Here is an 18092-nt window from a genome sequence, read left to right as displayed (position 1 = left end):
TTAAGGGAAGTTCAACTGTGCTCCATAAATTTGAAGCACTGAATGATTTGTAAGGGCAAAATATCTCCTTGAACCCATGGAACCTTTCCAGTCTCATGTAGGTGGCACTGTGCTAGGAGGAGCCATGATCTGACTTATTATGAGGCATCACATGCCCTCCTAATGTTCTGATTTGGCAGGGACATGCTGTCCCTTCCAGTAGCCTCAGTCAAATGTAAATTGCTGTAGTCTCTCTGAAGTTGTGTGCTCTTCTTGAATAACCATTGTCTAATTATGTTGGTCCCATAAATCCAAATTTTCATTTGTGAGAACTCTTGCATTATCATCATCTAATGAGAAGAGATCATGTGAGCCATGAGCCATTTATCCTATAATTTACCAATTGCTACACTTGGAAACATACCAGAACTACTATAATGGTGTCATCCACTATCCACTCAGCCTGCCCTAAGGTTATCATCATACTCTATCACTTGTGAGTGACTGTGATTGCCTTCCAAGTGTAGAGTCTTGATGGTGGGTCCGTAGATGACTATAGAGACTGATTCTGGATCTGCATGTTCTTTTGCAATGAGGACACTGATTTCCAGATGAAGTTGGTCCTGACAAGGGTTGGCTTTGGTGCACCTTCCTCTTGACGCATTTCTCCCTTTTACCCTTCATTCATGCCTCTTCAAATTATGCAGCACCATTGGTAACAGCTGACACTGGCCAGGGCTTCCCAGTTCTCAGTATCTATGCCACAGTTTTTAAGTTTGGTTTTAAGCACATCTCTAAATCTTTTTTCCTGTCCAGAAACATTCTATTTTCTGTTCTTGAGTATAGAGAAGAGTAACTGCCAAGGTAGCGGAAATGCTCAACATTTTCTAACATTACACCATTGATCTGAATTTCTGGCATTGCAGAGGGCTTATTTTGTTCCTGCTGGTACAGCACTTTGGTTTTCTCAATGTTCAGTGAGAAGCCAAGCTTTTTGTATGCTTCTGCTAAGGTGTGTAGAGTGGCTTTTAGACTTCTTCTGAATGCACACAGACTACATTATCATCAGCATATTGGAGTTCTATAACAGATGTTGTGACCTTGGTTTTGGCTTTCAGTCTGCTGAGGTTAAATTGCTTGCCATATGTCTAATAGGTAATTTCCACACCGGTGGGAAGCTTCCAATCAACAAGATGCAGAATCATAACTATGAAGATGGAAAATAAGATTGGGGCAATCTAGTGGAAGAGCATGTTGGTAATGACAAGGTTGCATGCACTCCACACATTTGGTGAGAAATATGATGCCATTTGAGTCACTATTTCCAAACCTATCTTTCCCTATAGTCCCTGGCCACAGGTTGAAATCTCATCCAACTTTTGCATTAAAATCCCCCAGGAGGATGATTTTGTCCTTTTTGGGTATCTCCAATAGGATGGTATCCACTAAAAAAATTCCTTGACGTCTTCATCAGGATCTAGCATTGGTGTATAGGCACTGCCATAAGGTATTTGAACCTAGGCACGTGTTTTCTGTATCCCTCTCTTTAATTCCTCTATCTCTCCTTTATAATGAAGGTCTTTTCAGCAGGGACCTTTCTTTTACGTTCTTCTGCAAAGTAACACACATCTCCTGTGTCCATGATTCCCCCAGTACAAGGGTGTGTGAATCTTTCTTTGACATTATTTTCCTCCAAGCCCAAGCTCATTCCATCCCTACTTCACAACATTTTATTAAAATTATTCCTTGACAAAAACTGCAAGGAAAATTATATGTGATTTGGCTTACATTTTCATGAACACAGAGTTTCATATAATTTTCCCAAATGTGTATATTTTTATAAACACTTTCCCCAAAAATGGATTTTTGTACCCAATTTTCTCCTATTATAATCATTTTAGTATGCAATTTTCCCTAATGTGTGCAATTTTATATAGTTTTTTTTTTGGCTACAGTGCTGCATTCCAAACTATGGACAAATATGAAAAAATGAAAGCAATTATGTTCCAGCTCATGTCCCAGCTTGGGATGTTTTCTCCCTATTCCTAAGTTCCATCTGCAAAGCTAGTTAATCATAAAGCTGCTGCCTTGCATGCAGAAAATTCCAACATCTGTAACTAAAATCGAAAAGAATTTGGAAGGCCATTTTGCAAGGCTATGAATGGAGTTGTTTTAATTCTAAGGATACTTTAATTGCATTTTATTTATTTATTACAGTATTTCTACCCTGCCCTTCTCACCCATTATGGGTTTTATATATTTTAGATTTCTCTATGTGTTGTAACCCCTTATCAATACCTACTGGGAGAGAGGGAGGAGGAGGGAGAAAGAAAGAGTTATCTGGAGAGTACTCAATGGTGTGTCCACTTCTACTCTACCCCAGACAAGCACACATTCACACACATTACTTCAATGATGAATCATACAATAATTTAACATTCTTGGTTAACATGTACACATTTGACAAATTGGTTAACATGTACACATTTGACAAATTTTAGGCACATCCAAATTTTAATTATTTTGAATGACATCATTGCTTACAGTAGAAAAAAATAGCCATTGCAGTAGAAAAAACATTTGCTCTGAACAAATGATGCCAAGAAAACCCCATGATAAGTTCACCATAAGTCAGAAGTGACTTGAAGGCATCAACAACAACAACAACAACAACAACAACAACAACAACATGTGATGTCTGCTTTATAAGCTCTGAGGTGCTGCCTCTGCTGTATAAAATCCCATTCTGGTAGAGTAAGAATCAACAGGGGGGCTGAGGGATAATTTTTCCCCTATTTCCAGCCCTTCCAGCCCTGTACAGGTGACAGAATATAATTGCCCACAATACCAGAAATTGTGTTTGAGCTACTTCAAATTTCTTGGGAGTCATTACTCCCTGATTCTTCTAATTTTTAGCACACAGAGACATATATTCTGATATTATTCCTGACTAAAGCAGACCATTCAACGAATGACATTAACTTATGTGTTGAATCACCATTCAGCAACTGATTGAATAAGTCTACTCTAGCTAGAACGTTGATAATAACATCACAAGAGCATGTAAGTTGTCTGCAAGTTGCTTGTTGACTTATGGCAATTCCTTGAATTTTATGGGGTTTTCTTAGGCATTGTCTTCCTCTGAATTATAGCCTACAGCACCTGATATTATTTGACAGCCCTCATCCATGTGTTAACTAGGGCCAACCTTGCTACACTTTCAAGATCAGATGGAATCTGGCACCTTCACTGTAGTCACACAAACTCACACTGCACACACACAATTTGGTAATGAGACTCCATGCAGAGTTCATCCTATGGTTTGCCCTATTCCCATGACAAACACAAGGAAAGCTGCCTACTCTATTGGCACACCAGGAGCAATCCAATGTATGGATTCACTTGTGTTCTTGCTCTTATTTTATATTGATATCACGTTGTTTTTCAAAGTTTAATTTTTGAAATACTAAGGGAAGAAGGAAAATAATGGATTACAACAACAGCTGCTATTTTTTAAAAAAGTGAATGTATGTAATCAGGGACAAGGTCAATTCTTTTATTCTCCAAATTTTCGTGAAAATGTCAAACTATTTTCATATCAATGTTATATTTAAACCTCAGACATTGGGATATCTATTCTGGAACTGTAATACAAGGAAAATCACTGTACTAACACATATTTTCAGTTTTAGTTGTTCACAGTAAAACTATATTGCTAAACTGGATACACATATTAAATTATTCCTTAGAGGTACTGTTTTAGTGAATCAGATCATAGTTTGTGTAGTAAGTATCCTGGTACCTCTGGGAATGCAAATGCACAGCATCAAGATACTGGCATTTTTCTTGTTTGACTGGATAGGTGCAACTTCAAATGATGCTTGTAGTCCAGTCCTCCAACTTTCCCACAGACACACCATGAAAACTGTTTAAACTTGTGACCATTAAACTTGTGAGGCCTAAGTAATATATGTATGCTTAAGAAATACAGGTATAGGCTGAGTATCCCTTATCCAAAATGCTTGGGACCAGAAGTGTTTGGAATTTTGGTTTTGTTTTTTTCCAGATTTTGGAATACCTATATTTTCATATATGTGCATAATGGCATGTCTTGGAAAAGGGACCTAAGTCTAAACAAAAAAAATCATTGTTTTATATTCACTTTATACACATAGCTTGAAGGCAATATACAAGGCTTTTTACTAATTTTGTGCATGAAGGATAAGTTTGTGTATATTGAACCATCCAAAATAAAAGGTGTCACTATTTCAACCACCCATGTGGACAATATCAAATTTCACAGTAATGGATTTTAGAATTGCAGATAAAGGGTTTTTGTATTGTATATCTTACTTAACAAAGTAGATTATAGTACGACCCCAATATCCATGAGACTATTATCCACCCTTTCATTTATCCACATTCAACAAAATATGCCCTGTCTATACATATTCTAGGTTCTCAAGCATGACACTATGGTATTATTCAGCCAGAAATCCTTCATTTCAATAGAATTCACTATTATTCAAAGTATTACATATACATGTGAACTTTGTGTATCAAATTCATGTTGTATTTCGGGACATCAATTCTCTTTAAAAATTGCACCAGAGGGAGAAATAACATGAAAAAATACGAATAGACTCCAGAAAAAAGAAGAGCAATTCAAAAATTTTCAGCAGATTTTTTTTATCAATAACTATCTATCATGGACTTGTTTCTAAACCTTTTACACCTTACTTATTTGAATTTGTTTCCAGTGGAACTCAAATTGCTATGTAGGCAGCAACCTCCCTGAGTTTTGTTTTATGGTGTTCCTTCTTCAAGGCTGACATTCCAAAATGGCCAGAACATCCTCCAACACCTGAGGCACACACTCGCAGGTTGCAACATGAAATAATAGTTACACTCATATAAACCAGTTTGAACTGACAAGGTCACTGATCATGAGACTCAAGATTTAAAATCCAAACTTCTGAAATTATTTTTAATTTGAGGTTCCCCAAAGATGTTCTGGGTGGCCACAACAATCTCATGAAGGAGTCAGTTTGAAAAAGAGCAATTAACTTAAGTTCAGTAAGTTTTATCACCTTTGAATTGAATGCTGATCTTCCCAGTCAAGGTTCATCACGCTCTCAAACAAGATGGGAAGTATTTTTTCTTCTACATTATTGATCCAGCTCCAAATCAACCTCAGTAGACATACAACTGACAAGATAAACTTGCATGCCTTGGGGATCCTGCTTTAAAATAAAATAGTTCATTGCTTACTTGCAGAGCCAGAAAGTTAACTGTTGCTTGCTTGTTCCTAGCCAACACTGGAGAAAGTGAGGATAGAAAGTGAGGAAAGTGAATGTTTGGCAAAATTGGAAGCTGCTCTGAGTCCCCCTCAGGGTGAGATGGAGCAGGGTAGAAATAAAGTAAATAAAGTAAATAAATAATAAATAGTTGGGAGCTACTCCACTGACAGCTCATTCTAGCTAAATTTTCTGAGGTTAAAAAAAGTCTTAGTCCTAACTCTTTTTTTTTCCCGAATGCCCTCTAAGGTGTCTAAAATGGTTGAGACAGTCCCATAAACATGGTGAAAATCCCCCACTCTCATAGAGATGTTTCTATTACATATAAACTTAATTGAACATAGTGGTAACCTTTCCATCCATGGGTGATATCTCCAACACAGTAAAAGGAAAACTGATAAAGGCAAATGGAAGTTATGATTGTGCCTCCTTGTTCAATGGTTTGAAGAACAGCCGTAAAATAAATAATGGATTGTTTCCAACCACTTTTTGATGAATTCTTTGAGGATCTGGTCTCTGTTTTTGTACTTTAGTTTCAATTGTTTTTATTTTAATTTCAATGAGACATGTGCATGAAATTTGTTCCTACTATTTCTATTTGTTTCGTGTCTTCCATTTCTTTGGGAACACGAAACGGGAAACCCCCTCCACACAGGAAAATCTGCTTGATGTGAAAGATTGCTTTTGTGTGCATTCCAACTTGCCTCTTAATCTTGAGAGTGCATGTGTGGTGGGGCATGCCTGCAGGAAGGCAGACCTGGAGCCTGGCTGCAGGCATGCTCTGGGCCTGTCTGCACGCCCCACCACACACACACACATTTGGAGAGTGTGGCGGCAGGGCATGTGTGGTGGGGCGGTCAGGCAGGCCCGGAGTGCACCTGCAACTGAGCACCTCTTGCTCTAGAGTAGAAACAGCAGGTGACGGGTAAGAAGAACACATGCAAGGAAGGGGAGCCAGTGGGTGGGAAGCCCTCCCCCCCCCCATTATGGTCAGATTTTCAGCCCCTGAAACAAAAGACTGAAAACAATCCTCCCAATTTTGTGAGGCTTACAAAAAACACATAGGGGCCCCCAATGAAACAGGACATGAAACGGGACAAGCGTTCCCCTAAATGCACGTGTCTAGTTTCCACTATTGTGATATAAGATTGAGGAATTGGATTGTCACCGTGACGTGGTGAGGGGGCTTGTGTGTTCCAATGAACCTGCAGGCACAACCATGGGAGTCACACACTCCCAGGAGTGGCCACAGGGGAGGATCCAGACCAAGAACAATCCAAAGACCCAAAGATCTCAACGGCGGAGCAGGCGGAGGATAACATGGTACATGTTACAACGGCTGTGAAGGCGGAAGAAGGCTGCAACAGACTGAGAAACCACTCTAGTTGTGTTAACCACACCACCGCTGGGACCTCAATCTGTGAAGACTGTGTGTTGACCCGCCGCGCACCGACCTCCACACATTTAAAAAAAATCACGCACAGGCATCTTCCAAGAAATGGAGGACTATCATCCACGAACTACGAGGGATCGCCTAAGTAAGTAAGAGAAATAGGAGGAAGAAATGGCTAAACTGCTAGCTTGAAAGGCTAAATAAACATCATTTTATGGTCCAACCCCTTACCTAAACAGCTAGCAGCCACAATAAATGGCAGAGGTTTTATTCTGCTGTTGAATAAGCTCTCTTCCATCAGAGACCTGCAATGCAACAAGGAATTGCTTCTGCTTCTCACTGTCAGAGCCTTGCTGGATGGCTGACAGGATATGGGAACATTATGCTTCGATGCCCCGATTATCAAAAGAAAAGGCCACCATCACTTAGTGAGATACTGGTGAATACACAATATAGTTGAATAGAGAGCTATTATACTTTTGTAACTCTAGATATTAATCCATGTCTGCGCTACAGGATGCCAGCCTAATTACTTTCTTGATTTATACCCCATTTTTCTCCAAAACTGGGACTCAAGGCAGCTTACTATGTAAAACAAGTGCAATATAGCTGAAAACATGCAAAAGCCAACATTAAAATAGTATTAAGCTATTATTAATTAAAACATAAACTATACACCTAAAAGGGTTTTAAAATATGTGTAGCACATTCTGAAACCAGTACAGTCTTTGCTAAATCCTCAGAGAAGACCCTTCTATGGGCCATATCACTTTCTCAGGAACATTTGGTGAGGACACAAAAAACAACCTTTTGGATGGCTGCTCCCAGGTAGTAGATTTCTTTACCATTTTATGGTTCTGCAGGGAACAATACTGCATTTTGGAGAAGTGATGCATTACTATCCTTCTTGTTGTGCTTTTGAAAAAAAACACTGTATATTGTTTTAAGCTATTGATGTTTAAAATGGTTGTAAGTTTAATTATTTCTAAAACTTTTTACATCAAGTTTTAATTCGTGTTTTAATTTAATTGATTCACATTGTAAACTGCCTCGGGTTCCATTTGAGAAGACAGATTATACATGAAAAAAAATTACAAAATAAAAATAAGTGGCTGGCTTTCTGATGGAATTGATTGACACTCTTGTAAATTTTGTATTTTCTTCTTACTTTCAATTTACTCTGTGTTTTGTCTTGTTTTAAAATTTCATGGACCATGATGAGATGACTGCATAGGACTAAAAAGAATGAACACCACCATCATTATAATCTGTACTTTTTCTATTTGCCTTTTTTTTACTTGTTATTGTTGCCTTTTGTGGTTGTTGTTGCCTGTTGTTGTTGTTGTTGTTGTTGTTGTTGTTGTGTGCCTTCCAGTCATTTCCAACTTTTGGTGACCTTAAAATATCTTATCAAGATGTAGTCAGAGAAGGGTTGCTTTCCCTTAGACTGAGGGTGTCACTTGCTCAAGGTGTATCACTTCAGATCTGTAGTTCCTGCTTCTCTTTTTTTTGCCAAGCTATCCGACACATGGTTCTGAATTTTGTACCATTCTCTGCTAATTTATTTGACAAGGAAAACGAATCCAAGAAGAATTGCGTTGAGACCATGGAAATTAATACTCTGCTCATTGCTGAATTAGAACACCTTGCTAATAATAGAGGCAGGTAATTAGAGACACACTGCTTTCCTTCCTTTGCCAAAAACACTTACTTTTCTTGCCTCTGTTAGCAGCGCACAGAATGGGGAAAGAATTCACATCTAATCTGCTACCAGCATAAGAATTACACAACCCATAGTTTGGTTATATTTAAATTTAATTAAGAATTGCTCAAGATGCAACTGAAAAATCTCAACATATGGCACGTATTAACTGCCTGTTTTACATGGCCAGATCATTATGTTCATGTGCCACCTCCTGGCACAGTCATATCCAAACACTGAAGAGCAAAAATTTGTACATAATGTCTTCTTTTTAAATTAATATGTGTGTATGTGTGAAATCAATTCAGAAATCAAATTGGGAGTGGAGGAGCATATGGTAAGGAACTGTGACCGACTTCATGGGGCATACATTGGTATGAGAAGAAAGTGCCATCATGTGGCATAGATTTGTATTCCAGAGTTTTTGAGAGCTATTTGAACAATAGTGGTCCTTTTATAGACCCATTTTCTCATTCAAACCTGCAAACACATATTCTCTCCAAGGTGACTCATATTACTGACAAGACAAGCTAACAGTAATGTAATGCTGCACATGGCACTTCTTATTTTGAAAGCACTGGAATTTGAATATTATGAAGGCTCCTTCCCAACAGATAGTAGGAGATAAAAATTTGGTTCCCCTCAAAGTCATTCCAGGAAAGAAAGAAAATCTGTTGATTGGAAGGCTTTTAAACAAAAAATTGGGAATATTATTTTGGACCACAATATGCACAAACCAGTGGCTATGCCAGCTGGAAGATACTGGGAAATGTAGTTCAAAGAGGGAACATTTCAAAGTTCAACATTGATTGGAATCCCGTTGGTTGATCACACAATGAGAATAGATTCATTGAATCAATAATTGAATCTGCCTAAGAGTTACTGCCAGTCAGGAAGACAATACTGGCCTAGATGAGTAAATTGTGTCCCTTTCTACACAGTCCTTATATCCCATGATCTGATCCCAGATTATCTGTTTATCCCAGATTATATGGGGCCCCTGGTGGCACAGTGTGTTAAAGCACTGAGCTGCTGAACTTGCGGTCCAAAAGGTCCCAGGTTCAAATCCCAGGAGCAGAATGAGCGCCCACTGTTAGCCCCAGCTCCTGCCAACCTAGCAGTTTGAAAACATGCAACGGGTGGGAAGGTAACAGCGCTCCATGTAGTCATGCCGACCACATGATCTTGGAGGTGTCTATGGACAACGCCGGCTCTTCAGCTTAGAAATGGAGATGAGCACCAACACCCAGAGTCAATCACGACTGGATTTAATGACAGGAGAAAACCTTTACCTAACCTAACCCAGATTATATAGCAGTGGAGACTCATATAATCCCACCCAAATCTGATAATCTGGGATTAGATCCTGGGATAGAAGGACAGTGTAGAAGGGGCTATAGTGATCGAATATAAACCAAAAGGCCTATGTTCTCAACACACTAGTAAGGACTTGTGGACTTTAGTCTTACAGTGTCACACATGACAAACTTGTCTTAGCAAATGAAAAATAGGAGAAATTAAATGAGAGATAAAAGTCCTTAAATTAGCAGTATTTTAGCCTTGATGTTATCAAGTCAAGTGACACCAAACTCTTTGTGAATGTTTCCACCATCTAGAAGTGGTTCAAAATGGACAGCAGTCAAAATGCCATTAATTAGTGTGTTTAAATGCTATTGGTTGCTCCCAAAGAATGGACCTATTGAATCAGCTGAGAGATGAAAAGTAACAAGCATATGAGCTTAATCCAATTGTCTCCATGGGTCTCTTCTAATTGGATTCAAACTTCCAGGTATAATTTGTTGTCTACACAGATTCTCAATTGTGTTCGCAATGGTCACACAAGGAATGGTGGTGATAGTGCTATCTCTCAGTTAGCATTAGCAAATGTCTTTCCTGTCAGCTAAAATTCACAACCAGGCTGCATCTTTCTCTTTGATCTATCTGCTTATGACATTGCATGCATTTATGGCCATAGCAAAAGCTTATTATTTTTCATGATGGACTTTAATACATTCTTTCCCATACTAGAGGAGAGTAAGACAATTCGCTCTCAAGGTATCTGTTGATGTCTGCTGCATACTAAAGAGACACCTGAGCCACACTTCAGGGATTTATTAGATCTAGCTGGCTGTGGCAAACCCTGTACTTGTTGGTACTCACAGCCTAAGTGCAGAGCGATGTGGCAGCTGCAGAGGGAAAGGAAGAACAGTAACAGCACAAGTCCAAATAAAACCATCTGTACTGGAACATAACGTCTGCAGTTCAGAGGAACAGGGGAAAAACATTTTCAGAACTTTTAATACTACTTGATGCATTGTGCAAATGGAATTTCCAACTGCAAAACTAAAATCTGGGATTTCATTTAGAAACCAAGTTTACATAACTGAAATACGCATGCAAGGAAACATCACTTTTACAAGTATACACAGAGAGACAATTGGCAAACAGAAATGGGCAGATCGACACATAGGCATGTAAGACAGAGAAGTAGGAAAGGAGAGAGAAGATAGACAAACAAATATTACTTGTGCCTCTGACTCAGTGGTTCAGAAGTTTGCAAAATACATTGTTCAACAATGCAAGCCCAAACATAAAGCTCAGTGAATTCAGTGCTGTTGATCCAGAGTAAGTGAAAAAGTTTTCTGCATGCATTTCTTGATCATTTCCCATCTGCGTCTGTGGCGCAGACGGGAGAGCAAGCCAGTGTAATTAACTGCAATGGATCACTGACCAGGAGGTCATAAGTTCGAGGCCCGCTCGGAGTTATGTTGTTGTTTGTCTTTGTCCTGTGTTAAAAGGCATTGAATGTTTGCGTAATATGTGTAATATGTGTAATGTGATCCGCCCTGAGTCCCCTTCGGGGTGAGAAGGGCGGAATATAAATGCTGTAAATAAATAAATTAATTAATTAATACATGCTATCTCAAGGGCTTTCACTGGGTTGGTGCGGTTATTGGCCATTGAGTGGCAAATCTGACTTCAATGTATGGTTGACTAACATTTGACTTAGAAAGCTTCAAGATTCTTGGTCATCAACCCACCCTACATAGTAGGCAACATAATCCAGAGGTTCTTATCTTCTGTAAGACTTTGTGCTCAAATTTTTAAAATCCCCTTCACGTTTATTAGTGAACTAATTTGTCAACATTGTACAAATTAAGATTGCACTTTGCAAAGGTTCCTTCTGTTTCTGGCTTATTGGATACATGTGTGCATTTATGAGTTCATGTGCGTGCAAGACTAAGGATTACCTAAATATGGATGACTTTGTCTGGCTTTCTTTCTCCTCCCTATGCAGATTTTATTATTTTTATTATTTTTAAATGTATTGATATCTCATCTTCCTCTCAGTTTAGAATTCAAGGTATCTTATAATAGATTTAAAATACATAGTTACAATTTACAAAAGGCAAAAGTTAAAATATAATGCTCTATTAAAAAAATTTAAAACAGCACAATAAAAATAACAACAAGTATGTGTGTGTGTGTGTGTGTGTGTGTGTACACATACATACACTCAGTCTTCCAAAGTGAAGAAGTGGCAGCTGACTGATGGTGATTATAAATATTATTGTTATGATTATGATTACTGTTATTATTTAGAAACAAGGCACTCATTGCAGCTACATGGAGGAGAGAAAACCAAAGGAGGTCAGAGGTACCCCCTAGCAGCCAAATTCTCCTGCTGATTTGAAAAAGATATCTCTATAGTTGAATCACTTAAAATCATCTGTACTGTATTTCTTCAATTCTAAGACATCCTACCCCCCCCCCCAATATAAACTTCTCTAAAAAATAGGGTTCATCTTAGAATCATGGGATATATATATATATATATATATATATATATATATATATATAAAAGAGTGATGGCATCAGGGCAGCGGACAAAGCAACAAAACTACAGGCCCCCCAACCTCGAAATTTGACAACACAACCCATCACACATGCCTCAGGGTTGATACAACAAAAAGAAAAGAAAAATAAAGTCCTAATTAGAGGGAGAGCAATAATTGTTTTTATCCAATTGCTGCCAGTTTAGAGGGCTAATCTCTGCCCACTTCGTTGCCTAGCAACCAAGGGACAGCCAGGTTTCAGTTAGGGGACAGGCAAATTTAGGCCTCACTTAGGCTTCTTCCACAGATTATCTAATTTGCACTGGATTATATGGCAGTGTAGACTCAAGGCCCTTCCACACAGCTATATAACCCATTTATAATCTTATATTATCTGCTTTGCACTGGATTATCTTGACTCCACACTGCCATATAATCCACTTCAGTGTGCATTTTATACAGCTGTGAAGAAGGGGCCTCATATAATCCAGTTCTAAGCAGATAATATAAGATTATCAATATACAGTAGACTCTCACTTATCCAACATAAACAGGCCAGCAGGATAAGTAAATATATTGGATAATAAGAAGGGATTCAGGAAAAGCTGATTAAACATCAAATTAGGTAATCATTATACAAATTAAGCACCAAAACATCATATTATACAACAAATTTGACAGAAAAGGTAGTTCCACGCGCAGTAATGCTATGTAGTAATTACAGTAGAGTCTCACTTATCCAACACTCGCTTATCCAACGTTCTGGATTATCCAACGCATTTTTGTAATCAATGTTTTCAATATATCGTGATATTTTGGTGCTAAATTAATAAATACAGTAATTACTACATAGCATTACTGCGTATTGAACTACTTTTTCTGCCAAATTTGTTGTCTAACATGATGTTTTGGTGTTTCATTTGTAAAACCATAACCTAATTTGATATTTAATAGTCTTTTCCTTAACACCTCCTTATTATCCAACATATTCGCTTATCCAACATTTTGCCAGCCCACTTATGTTGGATAAGTAAGACTTTACTGTACTGTATTTACAAATTTACCAGTAAAATATCACAATGAATTTAAAACACTGACTACAAAAACATTGATTATGAAAAAGCAGACTGTGTTGGATAATCCAGAACATTGTATAAGCGAATGTTGGATAAGTGAGATTCTACTTTGATATGAAATAATTTCTAGGATAGAATAATGCAGAACAATATAATCTCTAAAACCAGGACAGTAATAAAAAATAAAGAAAGTAAATAAAGCAAGGAAATTGGAAATTCCACAAAGGAAACAATCAGGGCCAACTAACACCTCCCAAGAAAGGATTCTTCCAGAAAGGAAGCTGAGAAGGCAGTGAAGCACTATGTATTACCAAAGTCATTATTATTGCTATCATTACTATCATTACTATTATTATTATTATTATTATTATTGTGTTGCGGTCAACCGTGAAAATGAATACAATCTGGCTCCAAGTATTCAAAAACACTAAAATCAGAATATATAAAAATTAATGTGGTATAATAAAACAGAACAATACAATCTCTAAAATCAGAACACTAAATAAAGAACAACACTCTGAAAACAAGGCAATTCCAGACAGGAAAGAATCAGGGCCAGCTAACACCTCCCAACAAAGTATTCCCATCATCAAAGTCTGGCCAATCCTCTGTTTTCTCAGGGCCACAGACAGTAGAAGCACATAAAATATCACAAACAACACCACTCTGAAAACAAGGCAATTCCAGACAGGAAAGGATCAGGGCCAGCTAACACCTCCCAACAAAAAAATCACTCAGGGAGGAAACAGCTAGGCTTTAAATCTGCAAGGCCATTACATCCTAATCATTTTTCCTAATTGCAGCATTCATACTTGCCTCCAACAGACAAAAAAAACCAAAAAAAAATCAGAAATATTGTATATTCACAACCTTTAGGAAATAATATCCCCTGATGGCACAGCATGTTAAAGCGCTGAGCTGCTGAACTTCTGGACCGAAAGGCCGCAGGTTTGAATTGGGGGAGCGGAGAGAGCCCCCACTGTTAGCCCCAGCTTCTGCCAACCCAGAAGTTCAAAAACATGTAAATGTGAGTGCATCAATAGGTACTGCTCCGGCGGGAAGGTAACGCCGCTCCATGCAGTCATCCCACATGACCTTGGAGGAGTCTACGGACAACACCGGCTCTTCGGCTTAGAAATGGAGATGAGCACCAACCCCCAGAATCAGACATGATTGGACTTAACATCAGGGGAAAACGTTTACCCTTTACCTTAACTACCACCAATTCCTCAATACTTTATTTCCCATACCACCATTCTTCGCCACAGCAACGCGTGGCCGGGCACAGCTAGTATATATATATATATATACACACACATACATACATACATACAGTGCTCCCTTGCTACCTCGTGGGTCGCTTTTCGCGCCCTTGCTGTTTTGTGGGTTTTCAATAAACATTAATGTACACATTTATTGTGGTATTTTCGCTGTTTCATGGGTTTTAAGGTTTTTAAGTGAAACATGGTAAAAAAAAATAAGAAAGGGTTTTGAAATGGGGGAGAAATAAAGGGAGAAGGGGAAGGGTAGGGAAGGGTTGGAAATAAAAAAAGGTTATTTAGCTTCCATTCTTCTTCTCTGCCAGTGAACTCTATATTGTAACTGCTAAAATAAGTATAAATATTAAAATCAATATAGTGCCCCTTCTTCAGGATTTTCACTTATCGCACATGGATCTGGAACATAACCCCCACGATAACGGAGGGAACACTTTATATATTCTGTGAGTGATACTGAAATTAGTGTGTGCTTTACAATCCATGGTATTAAGAGATTTTCAAACTTTGCAAACTTATTCTCAAAGACAAACAGAATTTTCATTCATCAGTGCTAGCTAGATTCAAGAATACAGATGATCCCAATTTTGGAATAACATACTGGCCAGTCTTGTACATATTAAAGTCACGATGAGCAACATGTCAGTGACAGTCCTAACTCTAAACCATAAATATGTTTGAATACATACAGATTCAACACCAGACGTTTAAGAGCTAAGTACCAACACCTTCCCCCAATTGGGTGAATTCGACTGTTCCACTGTCTCTTAGAGCTGGTTCCCTTAACTTCAAGTTTTTGCTGTTGGGTCTATGAAGCAATTTGCAAATTCTTGAAGTTCCCACCAAAACACAAATCAAGCATAGTTCTCCGCCATCCTGGATTCAATCACCATCTACTATAGTTCAATCTTTCTAAAAGCTATTCATTCAGAACTACACAGGAAGAAAATGCTCTTGAAGTTGGGAAAACATCCCATCTAGCTAATACAACAAACCGAGAAAGCCTAGCATAATCCAAAAGCATTGCCAATTCCCTCTTATAACACATTTACTTCTCCAAGAATGAAAGCAAACACCAAATCACAGCACAGTCGACGCCGAGATAATTAGATGCTTTATATACCTATAATCAAACAAATTTGCCATCTGTACACAAACATGTTTCCCCTTCCGGCTAGCATGAAGCTCATAATCAGAGGAAGATACAGGGAAATGTTCCCCCAGTGGTTTTTTATTGTTCTTGGGATGAGGCTTATGGCTTAATCCTTTCTGCAGCTATGCAATTGGAGAAGAACACAGAATAGACCTCAAGAACTGCAGTGGTGCACCATCCAAACCATTTGCAAGAGACACAACTGTGCAGCCCTTGGTAACTGGTAGCAGTGTTGGAGATACTCTGAAAGACTGTTGTTATCATTGTTGTTTCTGTTGCTCTTGTTCTGTGCCTTCAAGTCAATCCTAATTTATGGTGACCCTCTCATAGGGTTGGGAGCCATTATGGTGGAGTGGTTAGGGCATCAGACAAGGATCTCAATGACCAATTTATTGTGTACTGTGAATACATGGTTGTCTCTATTGGCATTGTATTATCTTTCTTTTTAAAGATTTAAAGGGAAAGCTAAAAGGTATCCCAAGGGGAAATGTACCATAATATTGCTGCCACTTTCATGAAGGTCCTGCTAGACATATCACCAACCTGCATCAAGTGCCCTTCCCATGCACTCCCCCCCTTGATCCAGTCTACCTACAATAGTTGCATCTGTTATTATGCTTTTATATCCTGATACACTTCTATATAGCAAATTTGGTAGACCCTGCTGTTGTATATAACTCTTGTCAACACACAAAAAGAGTGCTTCCTTGCAGTTTTACATTCTCCTCAGCACAGTAAAGTCAGTGAATTTAAATGCACCATATTCCAAAATGAACTATTATTTTCACTCTGGCTTCTAGTTTGTATGATAGAAATACAACAACAATTCTTTATTGATTAGTCAGTTTTGACCATATCAAAACATGTGAGACATACAAAACGTACACACTTAGCCATACATACAGTAAAACCATGTATAGATACAAAGCATCCCAGCCTACTAGTCTACCAACCCACTCCTAGGTAGTTGTGCAAATACAGAATAAAAAGATTAAAATTATTTTTTTTCCTTAAGGTAAGGTTTAAGTGGGGGTAAGGGTAAGTAAAACTAGTGGTTTGTCCATAGTAAATTTTAAATTTGAATTTTGTTATTGGCATTAATATCACAGCTCTCCGCTTCCATCTTCTCGCGTATGATAGAAATATTAATGTGTAGTGTTTAGTAAATGAATATCTAGCTGAAGCCCCTACTTTCTCCATTTTTAATTTACAAGTTAAAATGAAAAATATATACCTGGGAGTATTGGAAGAATTAATCCTATTGCTCCCTACTACCACCAAAAGCAGAAAGGTAAATGAGACAGCAAAATGAACTACACACATTACAACTCAATAAGAGGCATAGGTATAGAAAAAAGCAGCTTTTAAAACATTTTTGAGAGAGCTATTAAGTTACCAATTCAAACTTTCTTTATAAACAAAGTTGGAACAAGGCTAGGAGGTGATGATTGTTTTACACATAAAAAGGTTTTTAAAATATTCTCCTTCTCTCTCTACTAGGTTAATCCACATATCTAAAAGTAATTAACAGCAAAGAAAAGAAATCAATTACTTTAATATAATAACTCTTTGGCTTTTAAAAATGGAGCAGGTGCATTCACCCTCTTACAAATCCTTTTTTCCTCTGCAGTAATTAATTCAGCCAGATAGATATACACTCTTTGATAAATCCCACTAGATAAATGGGTTTGGAAAGTTATATTGTTTTAAATCAGAAATTAGGTAGTATTCAGAAATTGTTGAGTTACTGTGTTAGATTAATAGGATCCCAGACAATATAAAATAGGCTGAGCTGTAAATAGAGTTTAGGGATGTACTTGCATTTCAGATAAGGTTTTCCAGCTTCTACCTCTCTAAAAATATGTCTGAAGAAGTTTAGATATTTGGAATGGTCCTAAGAAAGTCATTTCATACATCTTCAAGTCCCATTTCCTTGTAACATGGCAAAGTCAAGTCAGTTCGAAGGAACCAGATGAGGTTAATACAAAATTCTAACAGGGAAAGATGGAAGAATTACCAATGAAGATCCTGGGGAATACTCACAGTATAAAACAGGAACAGATCAAAATATGAATATGGTAGAGAATTGGATTGAATGGACCAACTCTATGGACATCAACCGACAGTGACTCTCCAAGTATTACTAGACACTTGAAACACTGAGCACCATGGAGCCCACCAGATAACGTAATATTGCTCTGTGGTTTCCCTGTTTGAACCCGTTCCTAAACTGTTTTGAAATGCAAGGATTTTAAAGACACTTAGGAATCAACTCCAGATAGTTGATTCCTAAGAGAGGGTTAAAATGGTGAAACTGAAGCATGTTAGGAATTGTTTTCTTTTTTCATGTTTTTTCTACTTTATGATGTTATCTTGTGG

This window comes from Anolis carolinensis, chromosome 2 (assembly GCF_035594765.1).
Source record: "Anolis carolinensis isolate JA03-04 chromosome 2, rAnoCar3.1.pri, whole genome shotgun sequence".
In the NCBI taxonomy this organism is placed as follows: domain Eukaryota; kingdom Metazoa; phylum Chordata; class Lepidosauria; order Squamata; family Dactyloidae; genus Anolis; species Anolis carolinensis.
Note: the sequence above shows the minus strand (reverse complement) of the source record.